At 42.2% G+C, this 16,396-nt stretch overlaps 1 protein-coding gene across 7 annotated transcripts in view; it reads right to left on the reverse strand.

Annotated features, from left to right (window-relative positions):
• TBXAS1 (thromboxane A synthase 1) overlaps positions 1-16,396 on the reverse strand; it is a 246,881-nt gene that overhangs the window by 52,971 nt on the left and 177,514 nt on the right. The window lies entirely within an intron of this gene.

Raw genomic sequence — 16,396 nt, forward strand, 5'->3', positions numbered from 1 at the left:
GGAAAATTAATACATAGACAAAAAGATCTAACAACACTTAGAAACACTTAACTCCAACAACAACACTTCAAACAAGAGCGCGCTGAGCAAAACCGGGTCTGTGAGATAAGCTTGGTGAGATTTCACACTGGTGGAGATAGCTTTTAGAATACTCTCTCCAATTCTAACATTTACATTTTCCAAAGTATGTTAAAAACACATAGGTGAACCTCAGAAAACAGGCACACATACCATCCAACTTCTGAAAAAAAAAGAAATAAAAGGAAATAATTCTAGGAACTTACAGTTTTAACACAAGAAAACACTAACAGGCGATATCACTGCAGTTTACAATTATAGTCGCACAATGAGGAGAGAATACTTTTCCTATGCAAAGGGTCTTTTGTACAGCAGTCTAAGAACAATGGAAGTTCAGGGGAATCTGAGGGCAATAAATTGAAAATGGAAACAAACCTAATCTTTATTTAGGAGAAGGATAATTAACTATGGGAAGAGATGAAACAAAATTGTGGTAAATTCGCTGTTGTCAGAAGGGTTAGGGTAGAAGCAGGAGGACTCCTTGCATGACATTCCCGGCTATATTTATGCAGGATGTCAGGACTGGTAGTGAGATGAACCGTTACAGCAGGAATGGGGATGAAATCAGAGCCCAATTCCAAATGCTGCCAAACATGGAAAAAGTTCACATCTGAATGCTATGACCTGGATCTAGCCATGTTTTTTCTTGTAAAATCGGAGCTAGGAAAGAAAGCAGGAAGTTCACTTTGCACCAAGTCTCTGTGTCCTTGCATTGTTCCCCATTTAAGTGCACTGCTAAGGCTCCACTGATAATAAAAGATTGATTTAAAAGACCATTCTACAACCTAAGCAAACACTGAGCCTGGTTAATGTTACATATCATATCCTCTTGTCATTTACTGCTACTCTGTGTGTTTACTGTGTCTCTCACTCCCCCTCAGTACGAGCCCCAATTTACAGCAGAGCAGCTGGTCCTCTGGGGCTGAGTGTACAACCGTAACCCTGAGCCCAGTAACAGCAGCCTCTCGATTATAAAAGCACAGCACTGATCTCATTTAGGATCTGAACCAAATCAGCACCCTTCCAGGGTTTTGGGTCAAGTCTTCGCAGATTTCCTAAATGACAGGCATCTCTATGTCACTACTCTACAAGCTGAACTTAATCTCCGGTAAGATCCAAAATTTCATCAAATTATCTGCATTCCTATATCAAGGTTCCTACTTCAGTCCAACACAGAATATAAAAGAAGGTAGTGTGGACAAAAAAGAACTAAAAAAATTGTGTCCACTTCATCTTTAACTTTTATAAGAAAATCTCTTATTTTGCATGGGCTACACTTCTTATATCAAAGTCAGTACACAGCATGACAAAACCATCCATGTTCTTCCCACTAAAAAAGAAGGAAAACTTAATGGAGTGTGTCATGGTTTGTCTTTTCTTTTTCTTACCATTTTCTGAATTACTGGTTTTGCTTTGCGCTCCTTGCCAGCAAGATGAGTATTGCTCCTTTCCTTTAAATAACTGGATTGTAAGAACAAGAGATGTGTCTTTGGAGCCTGATTCTCAGTTGCACTAACGTCCTACCATAGCAGTATAAACAGGCCTTACCATAGTTGCCAGCGCTTGTTTGTATGTTAACAAGATAGTATCACGCAGGAATGAGGTGATGATAATACTGCTGCAGATAAAGTGTGAGGATGATGTACACACACCTTGACAGTCCATTCCCATTACAGGAGCGGTGAAAGAGGGCATAAATGTAAAGCAAGAATCAGGCTCTTGGTTTGCAGTTACCCTGGATACAGTTTGTAGAATTTATATGTTTAATTAATGCAAAAGGTGGAAGGTTCCACAATCCCATAAAGACAACACGTTAAAGACAGTTCTGCCCAACATTTCTCGAACAGTAAAACTTGCAACAATGGAGCAAGGGTAATTAAAAAGATTACTAAAGCATTTTGTTTTGCTTGTTCTTTTTGGGATCCTTCATTTTCAAAGTCAGGAAAGACATTTTATGCCGTCTAATTAAAACAACTGGGAGGGTTCTTTTTAAACAGATATACTAATTTAAACAGAATTAATTCAGTGAAGTCCTATGCCCTTGGTTGTACACAAGATTAGACTGCGCAGTAACAAACTCCTAAACTTAAAATCTATGGTTTAATGAATTTCATAGACAATACCTCTTTTTTTCCCCCTGCAGAATGGAAAGGAGCATGCTTTGCAGGGACTACTCAAAACACTGGCGAAAACACAATTTGCATTTCTGTCCTTGCACAGGGTGATGCAAGCGCATCCTTTAATTTGTGCACACCAGTACACCTATTGACTTCAGTGATTTGGATCTCTGATGAAAATCACTGTATTTTCACTTAAACCCACGGGGGAAACACCAGATGCTTTTACAAAGGATTCCTTGTGGGATGTAAGTTAACCAGAACATGCAAACGTTGCTTGATGAGTTCTTTATTTCCCACGCCCAAGCTTTTAAATTCTCTGTGCCTCACCCTGAAAAAACAGGATCATTAATATTACAAGCCTTGTAGGTACATTTAGTGGTTAGTACTTATGTATCATTTGAGTGTTATCATATGAAAAGTGCTAAAATAACCTAAAATATTTAGAAAGATATGGTATCTTGCTGCCACCGGCAGAAGTCCGCTGTGCTGAAGTGGCAGAGTACCAAATCTAAAGAAAAGAAAGTCATTTGCCTGACAGTTACTGTTTGGGTTAAACACTGTTGAAACCTGCAGGTAAAGCAACCACTCGTCTCTCTGGATAAATATAAGAAACAGATAAGCTCCATTACAGAATCAAGTAAGGAGGATTACAGCCCCTGTGCAAAGTTGCACAGGCGACTGTTGCGATGCAAAATGCCAATCAAGGTTATGCACAAGGCATCTGTGGGCAGAGTGGTTTCTCCTGGTAGTTCTCTGCACAGACCTCTGTGTTCAGGAAAGAAGCAAAGGGATCAGAAAAGGAAAACAAAGGAGGAGATGAGGAAGCACCAGGCACGGTCTCAGAAGTACGACAAACCCAGCTTGGTGAGGGACTGCCACCGTCCACGCCGCTCCATAGAGCTGTGAGCGCAGGAGCCACGTCCTGCTGCTCAATTCCTGCTGGGCTGGGCAAAAAGAGAGTTTGCACATTCCTTGTAAATAAGCAGGGTCACTTCAAAGATATTTGGATCCTAGCTCTAAGCCAAACAACCCAAAGGCCCCGAAATTTCAGCTGGCTGCTCTGCTCAACACACGCAATCAATGTAAACAGCCAACAAATTATGACACAGCACAAAAACTGACAAAGGTTGGAATCTTTCTCGGTTGACAATGTGGTCACATCCACAGAGGTATGCCTTTCAGTACTGGAGCTCACACACTCCTTTGGCAAGAGATCAAGCACTCCCAGTTTGCATTCAAATTGTGCATTTTGTCTCACGTTGAGCTTGCTCAGGCAACAGGCAGTACTTTAGGTAACAACCTACTACTTGTTGCTCCTCGTATCTCCATAGGAAATTGCTGGTAGTCAAGACTTTCTTATTAAAGAAGGTATCAAACACATACAAATGTTTTAAAATAACAAGCCGTTGGGAGAAAAACCCACAACCTCTGACACTATCTGAAGACACGCATGCAACTGGTGTCAAGCTGTGACACTTAAAAGCACTTCTGTGGCACCCACCTATGACAGCCCGGCAGTGCATATTTGTGAATTTCTCACAGGCAGGGAGTAAAATGCTTTTAAACATCACCTTCTTCCCCCCACTTCTCCTCCCAGCGGGGGTCTCTGCTGGCTGGTTTCTACCAGGCAGATAGAGCGAGATCACTCTTAAATAACAATTTCTTCCACTACTTGATTTTCACTCTCCAAAGCTCAGGGGCACATATCTGGGCACTGGGGTGCCAGCACCACAAGTACCCGCAGCGCAAAGCCAGGGTCTGGCAGAAAGTCAGCCGTGGGGTCACCACGTACCAGAGACTTTGGTGGTGAAATCCAGGAAGTTTGAACGTTTCTGGAGTGTCCATCGCAAGCAAAGCTGTTTGTGAGGACATAATCTTCAAAGGTGGAGGGCAACGGCACAAAGCTGGGAGAGGCTCCTAACTTGACAAACCGCAAAGGGGCAGCTGGGCCCTCCTCCTCGCAAAAACGATGGAAAAACTCACCTTTGGGTGAAGGGGCGTTCATACTGCTGGCGAATTATGAAGTGAAATTCAAGTAAACCCCTTGCGACTACTCCCCCCCTCTCCCCTTACACTGAAACAACATCAGAGCTATCTGCCGGTGGTGCTTAAATGCTTGTGTTTTTCACATCACAGAGGCAGGAGTTTTGGACCCCCTGATTCCTATACTTACATACCTTTGGAAATTAGCATAAACATCTCAGCTGGCTACCGATGTGATTAAGATGTGCCTCCACTTGGCAATTTTTCCTTTGAAACAAAGCAAAGGCTTTCATTTGTTAAGTGAAAATTCCCCGGTGGAACCCCCTCTCTCTTTCCCTCCCATTTCTGACCCCATATTGGGCACTTTAATCTAATTTTGGTTTGAGGTTTTAGAAGCTGAAGGCTGCTTCTGAAGATCACTGAGGGAAAAGAAATCAGTGGGAGGAACACCACACTTTGAACTGAACGTCCCTGGCACAATGCATATTGGAAAAAGCACTAAGAGCATTTCCCAATCAATGTAGCCGTATTTTTCACACTCGGTTAGAAGAAATGGAAACCTGTGGTAAATAATGCTGCTTTGCACAAGTCCAATTACCCTAAATGATAAATTGCCTAATTATTTCGGCTCTACAGTCTTTCCCAAGTTCTTTATCCTTTTCTTTGTAGTCACTGTCTGCAGAACAAGAGCGTTTGACTGTTACTAATTAGCGAGAGAGAAAGATGCAGGACATTTAGTAAATTCACTTCCCTTTAAATCCATCTTACAGTTATTTTTCCCCATCATGGAAAAAAAAAAGTAATCATTTATTTAAAAGCTGCTCTGCTGGAAGAGATTTTTTCTCCATGACTACTCTGATATTAAAACAGTCAGCTTTTGTTTTTTACATTCTCCAGAACACCAAAAGATTCAAGGCACAGCAAGGTTAGATTAACACCTTGAAATTATCTGTAAGGTTCTGTACTTATCAGGCTATTAAATCTTCATTCCTGACTGCACAAAATCTTCCTCATATCGTATCCTGAGTACATATGAATGCATTGATGCATCTTGAAAACAAATTCCAAAAAGCAAGAGCTCTTAAAAGTGTTTTGTTCCAGCTCACAATACGACTTTCTGACATCTTGTTACTTCCTTGTTCCTTCATTTAGATCAACAACTGCAGCAAGGGGCTCTGGATAACTGCCCAATGTTCAGAACTTTTTCACTTCTCAATTTTCTCCTTTAAATTTGAAGTGTAACTAGGAGTATTGAGAAAGATATTAAAGTTTATTCAAAATTTCTATTCCACCCAAAGGTCAGAATCATTTTAATGCATTGCTTCTTTGGACCTGAGGGTGTGTTAAGCATTAAAAAAAAAAAAAAAAAAAAAAAGCATTATATCTTTTTTCCTCCCACTTATTAACAGAAACTTTTCTGAAATTCAATTTTCGTTTATGATGCATGTAAAATTAAAATGTTTTACATATAAAATAATATGAATATTTTGTTGAATTCTGAAAGCACAGCTTTCATACAGGTGGAAAGCACTGAGTCAACAGTGCTAAAGAATGAATTCTTCTGCTTGCACAACGTGCCCTAATGCACTATGCCTCAGTGGCAGCCAGGAAGGATAATTCCTAGGACTGAGAAAGTAACTGAGTTTTCAGTCTCATTACATCTGAGACCTGACTAAGGAAACCGCAGAATTTGGTACCAGTTATTAAATGAGTCTTCATTCAAGCACTTATTTATCCACTCAGTGTTGGCTAGAAACCAACAATCCAGTCCATACAAGCTATTGGCGTTTCTAGTGTATAAAGGTTCTCAGTCTCCCCCGATCGAGGCCCTGAATGCCTATCTCAGCAGCTGCTACTGTGGTGAAATTCCACTTCTGAGCAGCCCACTTCCATAGAAAGCATTTTGGGGCACTGACCAAAACATTCAAAACATGACTAGTCACACTGAAGTACAAGGGTTTTGGTTGCTTTAAAGGATTTGATTTTGGAAAAGACCCACAACCGTCAAATCAGTTGGCAATACTAGTGAAAAAATGGTATCACCCAGTTCTCTGAGACAGTAAAATCCATTAACTGGTGTGAAATGGAACAGTCCTCAAATAGCAAGCGCTTCCTACTTTTCTTTGTGTTTTCCTGACTACTCCCTCTGCACCAGTCTTGCTATCTGGTTAAGTAAGGAAATGTTCACTCATATCACTGGAAGACCACTACATTTCTAGAGCAAGGGCACACCCAGAATTACCACTTTTTCCTTCTTTCCGTATTAAAAGGGAAGCATAAGATGAAGCAGGACAAACAATACAAAAGCCATCTCACACTGACTAAAAGTAACACACAAACACATTGTTAGAAATGGAAATTATTTAAATACATATGTGCTGCCAGGGTGGTAGAGAAGGAAAAAAAAAAGTGGGGGGGGGAAGGTCACAAGAAGTTCATTCTACCAAGAACTGCTTTACATAATCATGAAATGCAAACTAGTTTCCATTCCTTCTGGCACAGGCTCATTCAGCCTTCACTTTGAATGCTTATTGACAAATAAATGGACTGGTTACTTCCTATTAATGCTACCTAATTTATGTACATACCTGGAGGAAAAATTCCATTTTGACCTCACATGCATACAAGCTAAGATCATTTTTAAGCTATGAATATGTTGCATACAAGTTTAATTTCTTCTTGGTTGCTGCTGGGGATTTGCTGTTTCTTAACAAATTAGGCATGTGTTCTCCTCAGCTCAGCTTTCGCACCTTATGCATATAGTATGTGCAATTCAGGAATCCGTGCTGAACTTTCAGATGAAAGACCTTCTTTTCTTCAGCCATGATTCATTCTCTCCCTCCTCTTTCTCATATGCAAGCATGTGCACGCATACACGACTTGCTAGGTGTTTTTGTTTTATGAGCTGTTCCCTAATACCTCTCCTTCTCTTCCTCTGCCCATGAAAAGTCCTTACCAAGAAAGTGATACTTGGTTTCACAAATCTCAAGAGTCGCTATTGTCCTGACCGGGGAAAAGTGCTATTAAAGCAAGATTTTATCCCTGAGTCTTGAAGGCATCTCAGAAGTAGACAGGTCAGTGGAGATCCCTGTAGCAGACGAGGATGCCAGGGCTAGACCAACGTCTTCATCCCCTAAAAATCTGCCTTTCAATCTGGGGACACGGAGGGATCTCATTCCAAATGGATGCTAACTAACATAGAGCTTGAAAATGCTTCTTTGTTTAGTTTAGTGTTTCATATTCCCGAGGAGACAAGGTCCTACCTGATGAATGTGACTAGCTGCTAACGCAGAGACACGGTGTGGGGTCCTGACACAGATGTCCAAGGCCACCCTCTCTCATTTGTAAGTTCTTTCAGGGCCAGATGGTTTGGTTTCTCTGATTTCTTGCATCTGAGGTCATGCCCATGGCTGGCTGTCCTCCCTTTCATTGCTAGGTATTTACAATTTAGCAGCACATACCTTACGGAAAACCTTTTGGTGCCTAACTTCCACGAAAAAACCCGATATGTATATTAGTATAATACCTTTCTGGACTTGACCCCTACTTCACACAGAAAAAAATCTCCTGAGTGCTAGACAGACTGCCATCCAAAGATCAGGCACTTATACCCGCGAAGGGCATCCCCATTCCTGAGAGTCATGCCACGTGCACCTCTCTTCCTGCCATACATAACTCCTCTGGCAAGACCGGTGCGAGTATGTCCCTCCCAAAAATCGTGGAGGGGGGTGGTGTTACTTACTGTGGTTTGAACTTACCTCCTTACTCACTTCTGCAAGGCTCAACTGCCCAGTGCAAAATTCGATCTACCAATTCGACCTGGAACTATGCTCCACCCTGCAAATAATGTTACCTATCTGTAGCTAAAAAGGTAACACTGACACTGGTAGTTAGCACTGATTAAACATTGATATTGGTAGGAATTTGGTTTTCTCTGTCCCTGGGGGGAAGCACGTTGATTGCCATATAACGTCCAGAGTAGTACACAGGAGCAGTTGGGATACAAATCCTGAAGAAAACTGTAACCAGTTTCTTACTCAGCAGCGATATTTTTCCTCACATTAAAAGCAAATATGCTCTTTCCTCCATAAAAGCCTCAGATGGAGGTGGGGAGAAGGAACAGAAAGATGGGGAAGATGCATCCTTCCCTTTACTTCCTCTTTAAACAAGTCTGTCTAATCGCATTTAAAGTGCCGTATTATTAACATCGTCACCATTAGATGTTCGATGTCGCTAGAAAAATTTATTCTTTAACATGAACCTTGTAGCAGTGATAGTGGGTCAATTATTATGAGGATGGCAAAATACTAGGAAAATTCAGGGGTGAAAATGAGTTTCTGTGTAGCATACATTACCTGAGACTCAGTTTTACTCAAGAATAGCAATAAGGCAGAGTCACTGAGCAACATGTGACATTGCAAGCAAAAGATAAATTAGTCTTCATGGGCAAGAGACTGATAAGCTTGAACTAGACAAATGGAAAAATAAAAGTCCCTTTTTTTTTTTTTTTACTTTGGTGAAGAGGGGTAAATGAACCCTGCAATCTCAACAACAACAAAAAGTTCCTTGAAATATGGGCACGTTAATTATCTCAACAACACCTCATTCCAGGCCACATAGAATCGCCAGTTCTCAGCTGTCGAAAGGATTTTCCCAGGAAAGAAGTAAGTTTTTTTCACACCCAGGTTGTCTTTTTGGTAGGGTTCTTGGAAAAGTCAAGGAAGGGGGACAATGCCAAGATACCACTGAGGTTTAAAATATTGACTTTGTTCCTATAAGCTAACAGTAAACTTTTCAAAAAAGCAAAGCCAAAACATTCCCAACAGACACCCTGGACTTAGCAGCTGATAGACTCAACTCTTTCCATATTATAAATAACCTGACTCTCCAGGAAGCACTTATCTTTTTAAGAGCTACCGGTGGAGAGCAGAGACCTGTAGATACAGTGCAAGAACTACAAATACACGGTAAGCAAAAAGAATTGCCCTCACATGGCTCCTGGCTGGTCACACTCTTCCTCCTTGTCCATGCTTCTGCCAAAGGATGACTGCGGCTGCCTACAAACCACAACTTCTGCAAAGCGGGAACAAGCAACTCAGATCTTCCAGAAAGGCCTCCGGGACAACTTCTCTGGCTGGTGCTGTGAGGGTACCTGGCACAGAAGGCAACCTGTGCAAAGAGATACCTGCGAAGGCTTGCACAGTGAGAAAGTTGAGGCTAAGCTTTCCTCCCTAGGTGCTTCCCCTCAGCATTGGAGTCTAGGAACAGGCTTGTGACAAAGTGGGCGAACACAAGTGGGCTTAGGCTCAAGAGCTTTCTCAGGCTACCTCTCCTTATACGGCAGAGACACAAGCCAGTAAAGAGACCAAAGCCCTGAGTCTCAGAGGTCCTTAAGCGGTTGAAAGTTAGGAAGAGTTAGGAACCAAAATAACCTCTGCCCAAGAAAAGTGACTTTGTATCTCTTGAGTCCAAAGCCTGCATTCGAATCAGTAGATTCTAGATACTAAGAGAAGGGGGGAAATGCAAGGAAGGGCTTATTGTCGTCTCCTAACTTAGCAGTTCTTCAACCTGCATGTACAGAAGCACCACGAGACAAAGATAATTAACTGATTTCAGACACTGAGCAATTGTATGAACTGCAGAAATATAACCTAACAGCGTTCAGTCTCTACATGTTTAAAAGCATCTTTTTATTTGTTAACAACAAAACTGATTGCTGACAGCTGACACTCATGAATGTTGTGAGGCTCTGCAACATCTTCTTAAACAAATAAAGACATCAAAGAGGGTCATTTCCTTCAACAGAATAAACAGCAACACCATACAATATTGCTTGTGCTTACTGGTTTTATATGTTTTGTGAGAGTATGTGTATGCATGTGTAACAGCGACTCTCTTCTGTGGACTCTTTTCTGCAAACTATTTACAATTCAGTCTCCCTTGATAAATGCAAGCCTCCACTGTCAGCAATATTTGCTTAGTGAAGCTTAGTCTCTGTAGTTGCAAGCTTCTGAGAGCGTAGTGCCTTGAGATACTGCATGAAAGGCACCAAACTCATGCAAATTGTTGTGGTAATTCCCTGACAGTGCCATCTCTCTGACTTTCACCTCTCATTTTCACTAATGCTCAGAGAAAGCAGTCTCTGCTACCAAGAAGATTCTCTGCATAAACAGCTTAAAAATCTAAAGTACTCAGTCAGGCACAGAGACACCATATAAATGGTCCTACCTCTCACTGCTCTCTGGGAATTTTATGGGAAGGGAAAATTTTGAAATGGCAAAACGTCTTTACGAGTAGACATCTCCATTAGACTGCAGAGATATTACTGAAGGAGCTCTTCAATGCAAAGAACAGAATCATAAGCCAGTGTAAAATAGTATGACTCCACTCAAGCCAATGACGACGTGCCAAGTTACTCCAGATAAGCAACTGCCACACCCAGTATGTTTGATAGATTACAGCGCCGGAGTCATAAAGCATACACAGGAGGAGCTTATGTATCAGTCCAGTTCAACCCAGCCCATTCACGACTGACCACACACAGCAGTTAAAATGGAATTAAACTGTACCTTTTCATAAATGAAACTATGGATTGCAATGACTTTGGGCTGGCATCATTCAATATTATTGACACGAAGGAATACAGTCGAAACATAGTCTGGTCAACATTTTCAATTAGACATATTGAAAATATTCCTGGGCCCTAGAGCAATAGAAAAGCAAATATGGGAACAGGAAGATTTCTTCCCATTAAAGAAAAACCTCAATTTAAATAGTCAGAGAGTATGGCAGGACTTTGAAGTTTCTTTAAACTTTATGGGCTCTAGCCAGTGGTGAAAATGTTGTTAAGTGACATCAGCACTGAATAGTTACGCTAGTGCTTTGTGTGGATAGGAAACGGGATGGAGTAGAGACATGCTGGGGCTTATTCTGCTCTTCATTCCTCTCCACACTGATGTTTCTAAGAATCATATCAAGCAGTGATAAATAAGAGCTGTACATGGCATTTTAAAAATAGAATGGAAAACCCAGTTGGTCTGGCAGTCTCCAATGAATGTTTTACTGTAATAGCTACCCTTTCATCTATTTACTTTTATTTACTACTCCTGACTCCTGTGCTCTCCTTCACTTTTGTCAGGAGTCCTGAAAGTATTCCTAGGCATTAGCAGCAAGGAGGGGTGAGCTGCTACTCTGTCCTTCACCAGACCTCTTCTGGCTAGCACAGAGCCCCTGCAGCCTTGTGTATCAGTGCACCAACACGTTTCAGGTTCTGTAACCAGCACTAGACCTTTAATGCAACTTTTTCTTGTGGTGCTTTAAGTAATGAGCGGTTTATGTAGATACAAGCCAAAACCCAAAACTTGTAAGTACCAAGTCCTCCAATTTGTTAATGCAAGACACGGTTGTCTTTTACTGAGAACGTACAGTAAATTATTCCTGAAGCTGAGATTAGAATTTGGGTGCTTCTTGCTCCAGATTTCTCTACATTGGGCACCTTCAAGTACGCATTTCTTTATTACATGGAGACAGAGCAGTTCATTCTTATACCTCTTTTGCCCTCCTTAGCTACCCCAAAGCATACTTGCTTTCCCTCCCCCAAGAAAATGACCTCAATTCAGTGGTTTAACCTGATCTGTTTACTTTGCAACAGATCAGGAGAACCTACACAGCCACTTACCACATTTCACCTAAGGGCAACAAATAACTTCTTATGAGAAGTTAACTTGATCACCTATGTTTTTGCAATCTATTTTGTGCCACTACTCTTCCTGTCTAAAATTGTGCAGTCCAGTAAAACAACAACAACAAGAACATAATTTATAATTGTGAATGACTCGGGCTTGAGAGGAGGGAGAAGGGACGGAGAGAGGCATTTAAATGCTAAAATGGGAAGAGAGGTAAGAAAGAGAGACCTCATATTAAGGGAATCCCCAGCGTGGAAGATGCAGCAATTTTTCATGCCCTAAGCGCTGTGGCTAAGGACAAAACACACAGAGCAGCTCAGAGTGCAGCGGGGCTCAGAAGCAAGCATCCATCTGCTCAGAACGAATGCATGCTGCAGGCTTGCTATGCTTTTGCTAAGCACACACACACACAAATAAATAAAAATCAACTTGCTTTTACAACAAAATAATCAGTCACAAGTGCAAAACCTGTTCATAAATACATGTCTTCTGAAGGGCTCTTTAACAACTCCACACAAGGATCATTTTTGCCTGAAATGGAGAGGGTGAAGACCATGGGTGTATTCCTTCTCACCTGGTTAATGTGGATAAAAACATCTCTTTCACAACTGTATAGCCTCTAATAGTTTAGGGATGGTTAGCCACAAACCCTATAAAAATAATCTAGTCTTGAAATAACAACCTTTTCTTCCCCCCCCACCCTCCGTCCTCTTTTACCGGCATATCCCAGGCTAGCTTCTTGACTGATGCATATCATCATACCTGTACTAATACCAAACATTTACAACCTTCTGAAGATCTGACCCCTCTCTGCTGTCCTGGAAATAGATCTGTGGTCTCTGCAGAAAGTAATACTCTTTTATACACACACAGATGTAGGTGTCCTGCCCCCACTAGCTCATATTTAACTCTCTTTTCATCTTGTTTATTTTGTCTTCATGGTATCAAAGCAAGCTGCACACCCAGCAACAAGCTTGCAGCAAATAGGTGCATCTTATTTTCAGTGGATGGCCCTTCACAGGGCACATACTACACCCCCAAGGGATTCATGAAGAAGGCCAGGTCAGAGTCTCTACAATTTTAATTTCAGTTCCTCTGTTAGAGGAAACTTGTCTTTCCCAGTGCAGTTGGAGCAGACACAGGGATTCACAGGTAGAATGGGAAGATGCAGTGTGTGGTGACAGTAGTCACCAGTCAGTACCCTGTCTCTCTGCTTCCCCAGAGATGATGAAAAGCTGTGCACTCCCTTTCTCTACACCCCAAAGATCCAGACAGGTGAGGAGGGCAATAACCTGTGTGTCCTGCCCTCTACAATAACTGAGGATAGAGGTTTCCCCTGCTTGCCAGACTCTGACATGGGCCAGGTGCCTCTTCCCATTTTCAGGGAAAGAGACATCGTCAAGCCTCCACACTGAGCTATCAGCCAAGAGAAGACCTAAAAAGTCCTTTAGCGAACAGATGAGGAAGGTCCTGCAGGTAAAAAAAGAGGTGACAACCCATGACTCGCTCCAGGCACTATTTTCTGATGACACTTGCCTTGAAGTGCCATCTCTACAGTGTATTCATGCAGCGTGGTGGAGAGAGCCAGAGAGGTCTCCCAAGACAGGTCTGAGACAAACTTGGCCGGACACAACACAGCAGTACAACACGGTCAGTCAGACCTGCCTCTCCTCTGGGCTCCCAACTCCCAGCACAGCACCGGGGCTAGACCACTTCCAGCACCTAACCTCATATTTCTGCACCACACCACAGCCTGCACCAAGCTAGCACAGGGATCTCTAACACAGCAGTGCCTTGGCTTTCGCCTTCCCCTTCATGCTGTCCCATTCTGCTAAGGTACCCACTGTGCAAGCAACACAGATGAAGATCAGAGCAAATTCAGGGGTATCCTCAAGTACAACACCCAGAGGCACCAAAATACTGCTGCATGCCCAGACGGACCAACCTTGCTCTCCTTACTGGCTATCACAAGGTCACTGTGCTTTGAGTTTTTGACTGGTGTGCCAAAAACCCTGGAACTGTGCCTGTCATTTATAGCACCTTTTCTCAGATGACTCTGACATGTCTTTATAAACTTTAGTAAATAAGTGTATAAATCACTCTGTCCACCACCAAGTACAGCCATCTCTGGGATGATACGCAGCAGCTGCTCTAAAATCAGACTGCAGCTCTACACCACAGATTAGGGCAATAAAACATGCTGCATGAGGCAACTGAAATGGTTGAAGGAAGGAAGGGGGACATGGTGGAGAGCATTTTGTAGTTATAATTACCTGAGTATAAATTTGGCTGAAGAGGGTACTGTGTTTAACACTTGCATATCTGCAAATCAAAGCAGTCTTGCACCACCTGTCAAAACAACCTGACTGTACCATTCTCCATGTTTTGGCCCTTCCTTTCTGAAAATTGCAAAACACCTTGATAAGAGCAAAGCTGATGTGCTGAGCACAAGCAATAACATCATCAAATTTCTTAGCACCTGACTTGATAACTGTGATCCCGTAGCTGCTATGTCCCCTCCCTTCCTCTCCCTTGCGTGACAACTGGACATAGTGTCTACATATTCCCAGTTTTAAAATAGCTTCTGCTCCTGTAATTTGCAAATCATTCACATAGATCTTATTTTCTAGGCTAAAAGTAGTTAATTAGAGTCACCAAGTGGACTGAACTGCTGCACCCTTTTCCTGCTTCTGGGATGGGCTCCTTGAGCAGTGCATTGCCCCCCCCTCAAATCATGAACTGTTTGTAATGGGAAATATTTTGAAGGATGGGGCTGCACAGATTAGATCTATGAATTTCCTGGTACCAAGAACAGCAGATTAATTGTTACCCTTCTCTCCCTCTCCTCCTTGGCCATACAGCCATATATACATCTAAAGCTAAACCTGAAAACTAGTAAAGTATGGGGAAGTGATTTGAAAGGGACTCCCAATCAATATATGACATGGGACAATATGGTTTGGGATGAGGCCACCAGTTTGGGTCGAGGCACCACACAGACTGCATACAGTGCTGACCTGCAAAAACCATTCATTTACTCTGAGTGCCATTTCTCTACACCAAGTTTTAACTTCTCTGCCACGAGTGTCCCTAGCTCCACAATCTCTCCTAGATACTGCAAAAGCTGAAATTATTAGCAAAATATTCCTGTTAGAGAACCAAGAGAATCAAGCATTACGCGTTTGAATTGGATTATTACTGAAATACTACTAATAGTGAGCGACAGCTCAGACAGCCCACATACAACCATAGGGTCCATTTAGGTCTCCAGCCTGGGTCAGGAGCACACTCACATGCAAGTCCCTTGCACTGGTTCACACTGCAGTCTCCAAGTGCACAGCAAGCGTTCCTTTAACTGGAACTAAACCAGAAGATCGGTCCAACTGCTAAGGGGAATTTGGTACACATGGCCGGACTGGAACTAACCCAAAATAAACTCCTGAGGTGTGTACAGTGTGCACCCAAGAGTCCTCACTACCAATTGTACTAGATGACGAATCTGTGCCTATGGGAGCATGCTACTTGTTAACGTAGACCTAGCCATATACATGGTCTCCCTATGTGAAATGTCTGTAAGCCATTGGCCAGTTAATGACTGCTTGCCATCAGCTTTCTATGCACCTACATGGAAAAGTTTACTAATTCATATCCCCATCTACAGACAGATATGAATGACATCGCATACCTATCATATTGGATACCTCTCCCAGCAATTTCACTTTGGTTTCTTAGGCTGTCAGTTTTCAGGAACTGGTGAGGAGATGAACCATATTTTCCTTGGGGCTGCATAACAGGGGTTTCTATGTGCAACTCTGCCACCAGTATTAACCAGTAAACTGCACATACTCCAGGCCAAGTTGCACCTTCACATCTTTGCAGGCCTTAAGGAAGTCAGCTGAACTAACCAGACACGAGGGCATAATTAGGTCTGCCGTATTTGAATGAAACAATTACATACGCTCCAGCTGGAGTGTTGCAGAGCTAATAACCTAAGAATATAACCCAAGCCCTATAGGTTAGAACATAACACATCAAGGGTTTCATTGTATTGAGTTAATTCACACCAGAGGTATGAAGCATGCACTGAGAAAAAGCTTTGTGGATCAGATTGCGCAGTCCTAACCCTCCACTGCTGTCGTCCATCTGCACCCTCAGAGCAAAAGCAATCTTAGACAGAGAACCACCACACTCAGAACCTTGTCATGCAAGACAAAAGAAGACATTTTCTCTGTACACAAATCCTGGCACAATCAAAAGAAGGGAAAGGGTAGCTTTTGAATGGGCACACTTCTGCATAGCCGAGAATTTTCTATTACCAGCAAAGCAGAAAATTATACAACTCTTTTCTTGTTCTGTAAGTACAACACAGAGCATGGAATGCATAAAAAGTATGAAACTCCCCAAACTGTATAGCTAAGGATTTCAGCATGCAAGTCCAGCAGCTAAAATCCTGCAATACAGCCATGCCTAGTGTCATTTTATTCCTGTTAGCCTCGTGATCCATTATAAAAGCATTCATGAAAAGAAAAA

This window comes from Aquila chrysaetos, chromosome 17 (assembly GCF_900496995.4).
Source record: "Aquila chrysaetos chrysaetos chromosome 17, bAquChr1.4, whole genome shotgun sequence".
In the NCBI taxonomy this organism is placed as follows: domain Eukaryota; kingdom Metazoa; phylum Chordata; class Aves; order Accipitriformes; family Accipitridae; genus Aquila; species Aquila chrysaetos.